Below are 13888 nucleotides of genomic sequence, written 5' to 3' on the forward strand. Positions count from 1 at the left end.
AACGTACACGTACACAAACAAATATACATGTTTAAAACATACATGAGAAGAAAAATACAATAATCCCAAAAGAATTTACAGTTTTTAGGTCTCGGCTAAGCGCGCGGAAGCACGTTCTCGCCAGAGACCTTTTGTCGGCGTGTCTGCTTTCCAGGAGACAATCTTGGATGCGATTTGAAACTGGCACGCGCACAAGTACGAGCGCTCAATTGACTTTGTTGCAAGTTTCTTGCAATGTGCGTTTAGAGTGCGGCAATGCGCGTTTAGAGTGCGGTTAAACGTGTAAATTTCAGTTTCTTTTAAGCAGCGTGTTTCATGGCATGATCGAAAATGCTCCATATCGTAAGGTGTTCACACGCATGCGCATACAGAGACACACACACACACACGAGCGCCCATGCACGCACCCACACATAAAGAGAACCCGCCGTCGCATACACACACACGCGCGCGCGCACACACACACACACACACACACGTGCACCGAGCCCCCCCCTCGCCCACTTACCGCCACTCTGGACTTCAGCCGCCACCGCAAGGCTCTCCCTCGAGCATGGGAGCCCCGCATCAACAGCACTGCTTCTCTCCGTGGGCGCGTGCACGGGCTTCCAAAGCCGGAAGTCCCGCCCCACGGAAGGTTTTGGTTTCGCTCACTTCTGAATCGATGGGGGCGTGTGGTGAGTACCCTTCACTTAGAACCTGCCCTTCGCTAAGGATATCGTTGCTCTTATCAAAGCTTGTTTTTATTCTAGTTCTAGCACCGCCAGGCCCATGTAGACTGCCTCGACAGGTCGCACACAAAAGCCTTCCTCATTCACACACTCATCAGCCAGGATCCAGTGCAGACAGGGCTCTGTGAGCGTCTCGAAAGCAACGCGCGTTTAGGAGTTGGAGATTCCTGTATAATTAAAGGCCTCCTCTCAGTGTCCCCAGGAGGCCCATATCTGTGCATATTTTAATAGAAAGCCTGGGCTGGAGCGGCGTGGGCTACGTTTGCAACGAGCTCAGAAAGTTCTTGGCTGTGCTAATTAATACTCTGGGGCACACTGCCTGGCATCTTCAAGGCTCTCGTAGAGCAGCCGTTTCCTAACACGAACATCCAGACTCCTGGGGCTCATATCAGTGACTGACAACCATAAGCCACGCAGCCAGCTCCCACTGGCGGAAAGGAACTCATGCTCTCCTACAAAGTGGTAGTTTTCCAAAGAGCACAAGTCGTAGATGTGCTCCCGAACGCTGGTTACCACACGCTCGGAGCCGTTCCTGATGAGGTAAGCTAGAAGCAGCAGAGACTGGAAGAGAAGAGTGGGGAGAGAGCATGAGAAGCAGTACACACCAGCAGGTCTGTACAAACTGCATTAACAGCAGCTCAGAGAGGCGCTCATTGGCACATACCACCCCCACATAAAGCTGTTCCGTCCGGCACTCATTCTTTCAGGCTACGCTTTAAGGGAGATTGGCTACAGCCATAGGGGCCACTGGTGGTTCAGGTGCAGGAAAGCACAACCGAATGACAAACTATGCCCCCTCCACCCTGTCAATATGAGATTTTAATTTATAAAAAAACATAAGAATAGATCACCACTGCAATATTTCATTCTTCCTTAGAAATTTCGCCTTGCGGATCCTTTTGTGGAAAACCTTTTTCCCCCCCTACGCTTCTTTATTTTCTGCCAGCATGCTGCCTCTCATGAGGAATAATCCTAAAACACAGTGGGCCGCTCTGCTCATAACACATTGTTCAATCGCACCGAGGGCAAGGCAGCTTGTTTTACAAGCATTTATTCAGACGGGAGTTTCCGTGTACATTGTGAGACATTATTGTTGCTGACATGTCAGCCGCTTTTATAGCGTTTGTTAGTTTTACGGTCCTAATGCTTAATTTGAGATAAAACAGGTGCCGGGACTTCAGTTTCCCAATGCTTTAATTTCAGATAAAACAAGTGCTGGGACGGTCTCTTTCTCTGTATCCTTCTGGGTCCTATTTCTTCTTCCTTGTTTTTAGTTTCATATAGCGCGTACATGAGCAGCAGTTCCGTTACAGACGGGACACATGCATTTTGTTAGGCACGGGAGGGGGCGGGGGTATTAAGTGATTTGCCCAGAATCACAGGAGACTCGAGACCCAGTTCCCAAGCTCCACGGTCACCACTCTATCCGTTAGGCCACATGAAAGAGCTATGCATTATAAAACATAAAATATGGAGAAATACCATAAACAATTAATGTTGGTCAGAGTAGCGATCAGGCGGCGGCAAGATATGAAGAGGTGGCTTTGGAATGCATTTTTCGCGCGACCTCTATGAGTCGGTTCCTTCCCCCACGGCTGCCTTCCCCCGGGATTGGCGTGAGATTGCGGCATCATCCGGCTGTCTCGAGCGGTTAGTGGGGGTGCCGTGGCACGACCAGCCCTTAAACAGTACAGCCTGCACTGCAGCGCTCGGCACAACATGCGCGACTGGGACGTCCTCCTACAACCAGGGCAACGTAGTTTAAAAAACAAAAACTCAGCCCCAGACTGCGGCAGGCCGCTACTCTGCATGAGGATCTTTTCTGAACGCCCTCCCTTCACCACCAAGATGAACCTACAAGGAGAGCAGTGACAGAGACATAGCCCCCATCCCTCCGGAAAAGCTTTTTTTTCTTGCCTCTGCCCCCCTGATTGTGCTCGTTTTCTTGCCTTCTGCCCCCTGATTGTGCTCGTTTTTATTGCCTTCTGCCCCCTGATTGCACGCGTTTTTCTTGCCTCTGCTCCCCTGATTGTGCCATTTTTCTTGCCTCAGCCCCCTTATTGTGCTACTGGCAATGTAAATGACATTTATTTTTTTTGTAGGTGGCTCTATGTGTGGGTGGGTCTGTGTGTGTCAGGGTGGCTCTGTGTAGGGTGTAGCTATTCGGATTGTAAATGACAATGCCATTTATTTAACGATTAAGCTATTGGCAATGTAAATGACAATGCCATTTATTGATGATTTAAGAAGAAAAAAAAAAAGGAATGTCATGAGCAATACCAATAGCTCTACCTTTAATGATGCCAAGACCATTGCATTGTAAATGCTTGTTAAGATCTGCTTCTTTGCTACCAACCATTGTTAAGGCCCTGAATTCAAATACCCGAATATGTAATTTTAAACTTCAATAACATTTTACAGAAAATCTGCCCAATTTCCTACTGTCAAAATAGCTCTTTCATAACATACGACAAAGAATACTTGCTGCTGAACTATAACCCAGCATATATCAGTTACTCAATGAGACGTTCGCCATTTGTCTGAAATAGTAACACCTTTTGGATGTATAAACTATTGATCAATATGTATGATCCCACCTCTTATTTATAAACTTGCTCATTCAGATCTTCCTTTATGTAATATCTTATCATACGTTTGCTTTGCGTTTTCAGCTAAAGTACCATATAGGCTTAAGAAAACTGAACACAGAACCTGAAGGCGCTGCTTTTAAAGAAAGCATTAAGAAGCCAAATTCATAAGCCTTTGCAGAATTCCAATAAACTGTATGTATTTTGCTCATTCTGTTATTGTACATACAGCAGGAACATAAGCATTGTTGATTAACAATCAGATTATTTTGCAATGGTTCTTTGGCCTCTTGCAGAACTTTCAGGGCCCTCGCTCCACTAACAGCAGTACAAATTGTTTAGCACATCAATAGTTAGAGGCAGGTAGCCTTAGCCTAGTACTTCAGCAAGTGCTGTCTAGCAAAGAAGAGTGTTACAAAACTTAGAAGCAATAAAACAACATTGAAATTGAAAGTACTAAACGGGATAAAAACTATAGAACTTTCCAGGGCGAGCAAAGAGGCTAGAGAAGAATCGAGACAAACACTAGGAAAAACGTAAGGAGGATCGAATCAGTGGAAAGATTTTTAAACACAGTATACTAGACAATGTGTGATAAAAGAGGATAGAAATTTAGTGAAGAGAGTCAGTAACAAATTGGGTGGGGTAGTTTTTTTTAGGATTTTCAGCTTTTTGAACAATATAGAAATGTCATCAGCTGTCGCATATCCATTTCACATACAACAATCATGTAACAAATATAGCCTACTATAAACCAAGTTAAACATTCCGCATCTGTTGGTTATACCTTCCTATTACACTTCACTGGGTATTACTTCAATGTTCTCCAGTAAATAAGCCATTAGAGAGGCCCACATGTCTCTGGGGAGCGACAATACTGGTAGTTCCTCTGCATATATCTGCAGATTGTTTCTGCAATACACCATGTCCAACAATCACTGCTTATGTTTGGGTAGAGAGTGCTTTCCCCAGTTCATGACCACCCGTTGCTTGGCCAGCAACAGCGCCACTGCCAAAAACCTACGCTCTGAGGGCTTCAGTTTCTTGACCAGACCCAGCAAGCACATCTGAGGGTTTTTCTCCATTCCAGTGGGTATTCTAAGGCATTCTGTTTACTATGGTATCAGCATTAGTATCACCGACTTTGCCCAGTTTATGCCTAGGCCAGAGTGTCTTTCGAACCAGATATATTCTCAAAAGTGGAGGGTGTGGTAGTTTTCTAGAACGATTATAAACAAAAGAACGAGCCATAATCAAGATAGGAGAATAGAGTACGGGAGTTTGTCTGTTTGTAAGCTCAAAATGTTGATTTTGTGACAAGTTATGAAATTAAATGAAATGAAAGGCCGTATTTGTAAAGCGCTAACTGTCACTCCGAAGGGGGCATCCTGGCGCTGATACTGAGGTGAGATGAAGCTCAAAGGATCTTAGATGAGAGAGAGGCAAAGTTTGTATTTTGCTACGAAGATCCAAGTTATTAGAGCCTTTCTGTATTGTGTTTCGGTTTTTAGCATTCTCAGTTGCAAAGGCAGTAGGTTTAGGTATGGTTTTGGAAGTTTTTAAGCATATGTGAGCAACGGTGGTAATGGAGGAGTTTAAGGAACTCAAACAGACCAAAGATGTTACTAGTGCAGGTACACTCTTAATTAATAGGTCTCTGTAAAGTGGGGGGGGGGAGAAAGGAGTACGGGCTAGTACAACCATTTTTAGGTCAAAGCCTAACAAACTGGTCAGCTGTCTAGTTTGCTAAGAACATCTTGGGGACATTCAGAAAGCTTCCCCAGGGAATGCATGCCGCCCGTTGCTTACCATTGGCTTTGTAACGCACATTTACTTGATTTGTTTTAGGCTTCCCAACTTCAGTTCGTCCCTTCCCATGCCCAAACCCTATTTACTGTATTTTTTAACTATTACTGAATTTGTGTAAACAGGTCTTTAAATCTTGTTCGTATCTGGTCATATTTGCTGTGCCTTCAAAGACAGTAAAGAGGTTAAATGTCAGGCTTTGTCTTTCAGGGAGCTTGGTGTTTACTTTTCTTTCTCTGACTTCAAAGTGAGTGGCTATATGTGACAATCATGATGGCTACTCAGGGTGTGCTGTCATTTTATTTCAAATACTAAACAAAATTCAAGTCTCTGTAAATTAACTGTTGACATTTCAGAACTTGGAAAGCACAAATGAGGCACATTTTCTGGTAATTCTGAAGTATGGTGAATACATATTTTAATATGAACAAAACAAATCAATACCCTAGGTCACTGATATTCAAAGTATGGCCTGGGGGCCTAATGCGGCCCTCCTGCCCTTTACATGCGGGCCCCTGGTCAACAGCAGCAATAGGGATGCTGTTTACTCAACTCAGCACTAACATTAAAAAAGTTCAGTAAACGGGCAACAATGATTTTAAAGGCTATTGAAGTTAAAAAAGGAAGGGTCTCTTGCACCGCTAAACTTTCGAAACACCTTCATTTTTAAAGACATCTTGCAATAAAAGTGTAAAAGTATGATAGTCTCTTCAAAATGCTAAAAGTGTATTTCATTAACATGCAAAACCGTTTCAGCACATTGAGAAGTATTTTTCTAAAAAGTGATCATTTCCAAACATTAATTTAGTAAAATTACTTCTTCCTCCACCCTGACAACAATGCCAATGGTGAACTAAGAGGCAAGTCAGTTGTTATGAGAACTCTTTGGGTGGCTTGGGTTTCTATTAAACATTATCAAAATTATAGTTCATTGATTCAGACACAAAGGGTTCTGTACAGCACACACCCTGAAGTCATGTATGTGACCATGAAGAAAAAGGATGTAAAGTGAAATCAAATAATTGCCTAGGATCACACAATTTGGTTAAGTGGAGAAGCCCTGATTAGTCCCAAGTTTTTTGTTTCACATTATGCAATTCAGACACTAGGGTCTGATTCACAAAGGAAAACTTACACTTTTATGTAAGTTTATGATTGTTGGCTATTCACAAAGGGATTTAAGAGATGTATCTTGACAAGTGCTGAGTCTCCAACATAAATAGATAGAATTTTCCTATCTACTTATGTTCGAAGACTCATCAAGATAATACTTGTAAATCTCTTTGTGAATAGCCTACAATCGTAAACTTACAAAAAAAAAGTGTATGTTTACCTTTGTGAATCAGGCTCTATATCTATATGCTTTGCTTCCCCTACACCAGAGGTCTTCAAACTTTTTGATGACGAGACCCCCTTGTAAAACCTTTTTATTTGTAAGGACACCCTTCCGACACAGGTTTCTAGAAACTGGTAGTCCTCATCTTCAACTTTTGACAACCATAAATGCGCCTGTTAGACCTCATCATATCCATCCATCCATCATTCATCCACCCACCCTTTCATCCCATCCATCCACCCATCATTCATCCCCCCACCTTTCCACACATCCATCCATGCAACCTTTTATCCATCCATACATCCTTCCTTCATCCATCTATACATCCATCCTTCATCCATCCATCCTCCCTTTCATCCTTCCATCCATCCATCACCCTTCCACCCTTTCATCCTTCCATCCATACATCTATCCTTCATCCATCCACCCGTTCATCCTTCCATCCATACATCCTTCCTTTACCCATCCACTCTTCCATCCATCATTCATCCACCTTTTCACACATCCATCCATCATTCATCCATGCAACCTTTTATCCATCCATACAGCCATCCTTCATCCATCCACCCTTTCATCCATACATCCATCCTTCATCCATCCACCCTTTCATCCATACATCCATCCACCCTTTAATCCCATTCATCCACCCATCATTCATCCCACCACCTTTCCACACATCCATCCATGCAACCTTTTATCCATCCATGCATCCATCCTTCATCCATCCATCCACCCTTTCATACTTCCATCCATCCATCCTTCATCCATCATCCTTCCACCCTTTCATCCATACATCCATACATCTATCCTTCATCCATCCACCCTTTCATCCTTCCATCCATACATCCCCCTTTCATCCACCCACCCATCCTTCATCCAACCATCTTTAAACACATCCATCATCCATCCATACAACCTTTCATCCATACATCCATCCACCCTTCATCAATCTATCCACCCTTTCATCCATCCATTCACCCACCCACACTTTCACACATCCATCCATCCATCCTTCAATCCATCCATCCATCTTTCATCAGTTCACCCTTTCATCCATCCTCCACCCATCATTAATCCACTCACCTTTTCTGTGCCTCTCTCATGGGGGGGACGGGGGTGGGAGGGGTCAGTATCTCTCTGCGCCTTCTTCCTTCTTTCCCGCTCATGGGAGGGCATCTCTGTGCCTCCCTGCGGGGGGGGTAGAGGGGGCAGATAGGCTATAACAACATCTTACCATGAAGAACAGACTCTCGGGCACATTTCTCCCGAACAGGGCTCCTGGGACTTGAACCCATGATTTATGGGACGTGTCACGGGACCCACAGCTCCAGGCTTGCAACGTCCATTGAACTCAAAGGGCTGCACTACAGCCTCCTCCCCCAGCCCCCTCCGCCCCCCCCCCCCCCAGCTCCTGTATGTGAGCCCGGCTGAAACAGCTTCAGGAACACACAAACAGCCACACCCGAGTACTTCACCTGTCTTTAAAAGACCTTTTACTTGTTAATGAGGCTTTGATGTTTTTCACCCCTCGGTGTGAATTAGGCCTCCGCCGTGAGCACCCTCAGTCAGCCCAACGCCAGGAACTGCATGCTCGGACAGAATCTGTGACCCCCTTCCAAGAACTCCACGACCCCCCTGGGGGTCACGCCCCACAGATTGTCCTCAGACAGACCTCTGCCCTACACCCACCTTACCACAACCAAGAGCCATCTGCCCACCACGCTTGCTGGCATCAAAGCTGCCCTTGGTCACATCACAGACCAAACTTTGTGGCCCCTGGGAAAATGTTTGTGAGCACCCCTGTCCTAGGTGATGACATTTTCACACATTATCGTTTGTGTGCTTTATATTTTTATCAGCAAACCTGCATGTCTGTGCAAATGCAATAGGCATGTCAATGGAAGACGTGTTGTCTGTAAAGACAGTGCGCTTATTCACCATGTATACTCCACTATACCCCACTGTATTCTGCGGTACTGCCTCTACTCCATCACGCCACTCCACATTGCATCATTGCACTCTACTCTGTACCACTTCACTCAACGCCTCTCTACTCTATGCCAATGCACTTGACCCCACACTAATCTGCTATGCGCCACTGCACTTTACATCAATCAACTCTAAGCCATTCAAACCACTGCACTATACTCTATGCTACTGACCTCTTCTCTGAAACAATCTACTCTATGACACTGCACTCTACGCCACTCTACACTGCAGCACTTTAATCTACTCTGCGGCACTCCATGCCACTGCACTCTATGCCACTGCACTCTTTGCCGCTTCACTCAAAACCAATACACCCTATGCCAATCTACTCTGCACCACTGTACGCCAGTATATTCAACAACCGCGACGCTGGTGTACAAAATGGCTAAAACATAGTGGCCATAGGCACAACCTATATGGCTTTGCCAATGCTTGTTTACATTTGTGTTTACTGTGAGTTCAGTACCAATTGCATTAACTGTTTTTGAACTTCAAATTACCACTAGAAATAAAGAGGTGGCACAATTGATCCTAAAATAGGTGGTGCAACAGGCAAAAAATAATTTACACTTGCTATTTCCCTTTTTTAGTGCAAAAGAGTAAAAATAGTGGTATGGCAAAGTGCTAAATTAAATTAAACGATAATTTGTTCTACCCAAATTCCAACAAAACACTAAAAAAACATTTTCAGAGTATTTTTTTTTATGCAGACCCCGGAAACAAGTTTAGCAAAATAAAAAATAGACACCGATATTGGTGTAAGGGGAGGGCAAAACAAGGGAGTATGTTTTGTACATCTCAGATAAACAGACTCATGGATGTTTAACCCGTTCGCTGCTGCCGTCGGCCGTCGCGCAAGCTACCTCCCTGGTGCTGCGCACGTCCAACGGCTGACACGGCCGCACCCGTTTCTTCGAACGTTCAGCACTGGCGCTGAACGTTCGAAGCAGGACACAGGTTAAGTATTGTACGTTGTATGTTCATGGCCAGCATCATCTCTGGAACACTGGCAGCCTTCAACCTGTAAGGTATGAAAGAGCTGGGGGAGGGAATAATAATGAGAGCCACTGGTATTACACAATTGTGCGCCTGCTGCGACTTTCGATTAATTATACACTTGCTGCATTTGCCACAAAACTTGTGTATTTCAACAAAAAAATTGTTTCTAGCTCAAACGGTTCATAAGCTATTAAAAATGCAGCAACTCGTTTTGTTGCGCACTGGAAAGCCCTTTGCAAAGATGGACTGGTGGTCACCTTTCTGCTGCTTAGTGCTATATCATGGTATTAAACTGGACACATTACAATGAGGTGCAACTAAAGACTAGACAGTGTTACCAAGTTTAACAAGCATTTGCAATGCAATATGTCTCGCATTTACGAGAATTTGAGCTATTGGCGCTGTAAATGTCAATAGCTTAAATTCTCGCAAATGCGGCACGTATTGAATTGCAAATATTGTTTGTTTCTAAGTGCCCCATGCCTACCTTGCACTTAATAGAGGCCACGCCCCTTTCTTTAGAAGAGCCGCATCTAAAGAAAGTGATGTGGCCTCTATTAAGTACAAGCGCGGCATGGGGCACTTGTAAACAACCCACCCAAAAAATATTTGTAAAGTAATAGGTGATGTATTTGCAAAAGTTAAAGCTATTCTCATTTACAATGGCAATAGCTCAAACTCTGCTAAATGCAAGACCTATGGTATTCTAAAGAAGCAGCCGCCATTGTCCCAGCTGCTTGGAAAGTAAAAGCGCACATGGCGCACTGAATGTTACTGCAACGCATATTGTGCCTGCAGTAAGACAAAACTCACTAAAGAAATAGTGCTTGCAAACTAAATAACACAAACACTGTAACCACAGAAGTAAAAGGGCCAGTCCTTATCGGAGGTTACAAATGAAGACAAGGCGATACTAAGGAGGGACTAACAAGCCAATTACCGAATCAGAAGCCAGCATTTACAAAGGACAAAGACACAAGCAAATGAAAAATATGGGCAGAGAATGAGAGGATTATCAAGTGCATACTCTAATACAGCATGCCTCGCAGAGCATGCACTGCCCAGGTTCGTCCTAAAGTGACAAAATAATGAAGTAATACTATTGCAAAATGTGGAGCATTATTCCACATAATTTGCCTTTTTTGCCACAAAATTTGGCCCTCTCCTGTCACATAATTCCACTGGCCCTGATAATAATTCACTACCTTTAATTGCTGGGGCAGATGCCTTTCAAAGAACAGTTCAATAAAAATGGTCTATTTGAATGAACATCAAGTAGTTGTGTTAAGGGAAAAACTATAAATCTGCAATACCTCCTAATCAACATCTGCATAGTACACCACAGACATGGATAAGTTGGCGGTTCATAAGAACCAACTTTGTAATGCGTCTTTAATGTGTCCGAGAGAGGTTGACAGTGAGAAAATACTAAATTTGCCAGGTGAGGCACACAACATTCCCTTTCAGTGATGGTGAAGAGGGATTAGCCTTGTGCTTGTGGAAAAACATGACGTTCTCCATATTTGGGGAATGGCTGAGTATCCATTTCTGTCTGAGAGAAAATTCTTTCAACTGTCCGAGGAGGATACGACAGTGTGAGGGGCACAGACTTGCCTCTCTCGCTGTGGGCCATACAACTTTCCCTGGCCATGGACACACCGAGCCTTCTCTCTTGTAGCTGGTATGGGAACGGGACCAGGAATTATGAGGGATGGGGGACAGTAGTTCCCTCTCGAGTGGGCATATACTTTTACGGGCATACCTTCCCCTCTATGGGTGTGGGAACTTTCCATCAATTCCCCTGAGGGAACCATACCATTGCTGCGTAGAACAGACCTGGTTTCCTGTGTAGGGGTGATGGAAACTCGTGCTCTTTGTGGGCGAGAGAGCTTTTAAGGGCACATTTCTTGGGGGGACACATAATCCTCCGTAGAGTTGGGGGCACACAGCTCTTTTGGTCGTGGTCACGTACGTGTCCCTCTCCCTGTGTACTGTCACACAGCTCACAGTGAGAGTAACAGCATAGAACAGTCCTTTTTGCTCTCTCGGTCAGCAATACATTGAAGTACAAAGCCTTCACATCTAGGACAGTTCTACACATAGAAGGCTCGGCTCAGCCGGGTTGAGAGGGTGCATCTCTTTTGTCCCCCTGAGAATGCAGCTTCAGCCCCCACCCTGTTGAGATGCAGCCTTTTCTCCCTGTGAGAATGCAACTTCAGCCCCCACCCTGTTGAGATGCAGCCTTTTCCCCCCAGTGAGCATGCAGCTTCAGCCCCCCACCCTGTTGAGAGACAGCCTTTTCTCCCTGTGAGAATGCAGCTTCAGCCCCCCCACCCTGTTGAGATGCAGCCTTTTTCCCCAGTGAGCATGCAGCTTCAGCCCCCCACCCTGTTGAGATGCAGCCTTTTTTCCCCCAGGGAGCATGCAGCTTCAGCCCCCCCACCCTGTTGAGATGCAGCCTTTTTCCCCCAGTGAGCATGCAGCTTCAGCCCCCCACCCTGTTGAGATGCAGCCTTTTTTCCCCCAGGGAGCATGCAGCTTCAGCCCCCCACCCTGTTGAGATGCAGCCTTTTTCCCCCAGTGAGCATGCAGCTTCAGCCCCCCACCCTGTTGAGATGCAGCCTTTTTTCCCCCAGGGAGCATGCAGCTTCAGCCCCCCACCCCCACCCTGTTGAGAGGCAGCCTTTTCTCCCTGTGAGAATGCAGCTTCAGCCCCCCACCCTGTTGAGATGCAGCCTTTTTTCCCTCAGGGAGCATGCAGCTTCAGCCCCCCCCCCCCCACCCTGTTGAGAGGCAGCCTTTTCTCCCTGTGAGAATGCAGCTCCAGCCCCCACCCTGTTGCGAGGCAGCCTTTTCTCCCTGTGAGAATGCAGCTTCAGCCCCTCCCACCCTGTTGAGACGCAGCTCTGTTTCTCTCCGTGTGAATGCAGGTTCAGCCCCCACCCAGTTGAGACGTAGCTCTGTTTCTCTCCGTGTGAATGCCCGTGAGCCCCAGTTTAGAGGTGCTGCAATGGCTTAAGAAACCACCTTGCTATCTCTTTTCGCTCCCCCCTTAAAACCTAGGCTCATTCAAGGGAATGTCAGTAACCATTCAATTTTTCCTGCTGAAGAATCTCCCCCTTGGACGTCCCCGGACGTTAGCGCGATCCACAGCCCTCTATCTCTCCGGTGCACGGCACCCGTCTTATTCTTCGTGGGTTCTTTTTGCTTCCTGTTGGGGGGAGGAAATCCTATGCCAGAAGGGTGCAGTTCGAACTGTGCAGACGAAAAGTCTAGAACACGTGCAAAGTTTATTCTGATTTAAATTGCCCCAAATCTGCAAATCGGCACCCACTTTCCCATCCCATCCCCTTGGGGAAACACATCTCACCTGCCAAAGCACGACACAGCTTGCAGAGTTTGTTTTGCTGTCGCTCTACTCTGACGTCACTTCCGCGAATTTGGCACCGCCCCCAAGAGTGACCTGCCCAACTGGAAGAAGGGTTGCAAGGCGGAAGACGAGTAGATGATTTTATTTATTATATTTTTTTATTTAATGCATTTTCATAAAGCGCGGACTTTACCCGAAGGTGTCAGAGCGCTGTACAATAGAACCAGTTACGTTACATGAGAGAACTGTTGCAGGAATAGAACAAACAAAAATAGCATGAACAGACTGTACAAGCAAAAGTAAGAATAAATATGACAAATTTTACAATGACTAAAGAACTTCCTGGCGAACAATAGCAGGCCATAGAATCAAAACAACGCAGGCAAAAGGAAAACAATTTCAAACACAGCAAGGACTGGATGTACAGCAAAAATATAAACATATGTGACAAATTTACAAAGACTAAACAACTTCCTGGCAGGAGGGAATTAGTTCTGAATGTGTCTTTGGAATAAAAGGGATTTGAGGTCCGCTTTGAAGATCTGGATGGAGGTGATGGCACGGAGCGAAGGAGGAAGCGAGTTCCAGGTTCTCACCGCATTACCTGAGAACGATTGTGCCAACAGTTTTTCTCTTTTGAAGGAGGGGGGTTCAAGAAGGAACTTTTCCGCGTTCCGAGAAGGTCTTGAGCAGCCCTGCCAAGTGTCACACATCCGGTGTGACACATTAGAGCATTTTTAGTTACATTTCCGCATTACCGCATGTTAAAGGATTGTCACCCAAATAAGCGTATTTAAAAGCTAAGTGCATTATCAGTACTTGAGGTTGTCACTGTCAAGCCTGACTGTCAAGCCTGATTAAAACAGAGTCTGTGGCAGCTCCAGCAGGCTTGGGATTCAGCTGAGCTAACGCAGCTTTAGTACAATGTATCCTGGTTGAATGTAACTGCCCCGGCTCGGCTCTTACTGGCAGGCTGATGTCATCACGGTGAGACGTCACTGCAGAAGCGCGCGCAGTTTATTTTGGGCGCTCGATGCGGCTGGATAGTTTGCGGGCGGCGCAGCATGTC

The 13888-nt window shown here is 45.5% G+C and overlaps 1 protein-coding gene across 3 annotated transcripts in view; it reads right to left on the reverse strand.

The window, feature by feature from the left end:
* Positions 1–12922, reverse strand: part of KLHL22 (kelch like family member 22) — a 115722-nt gene extending 102800 nt beyond the window's left edge. The window contains exon 1 of one of the 3 annotated variants that reach the window (XM_086942768.1): positions 12820–12922. The gene's annotated coding sequence lies outside the window, so the exon portion shown is untranslated. Of the gene's footprint in view, positions 1–508; positions 626–12537; positions 12559–12819 lie in introns of those variants that run through there. The other 2 variants (XM_086942770.1, XM_086942769.1) reach the window with 2 other exon arrangements.
* Positions 12923–13888: the final 966 nt, after the last annotated feature.

Source organism: Lissotriton vulgaris, chromosome 11 (genome assembly GCF_964263255.1).
Source record: "Lissotriton vulgaris chromosome 11, aLisVul1.2, whole genome shotgun sequence".
NCBI lineage: Eukaryota > Metazoa > Chordata > Amphibia > Caudata > Salamandridae > Lissotriton > Lissotriton vulgaris.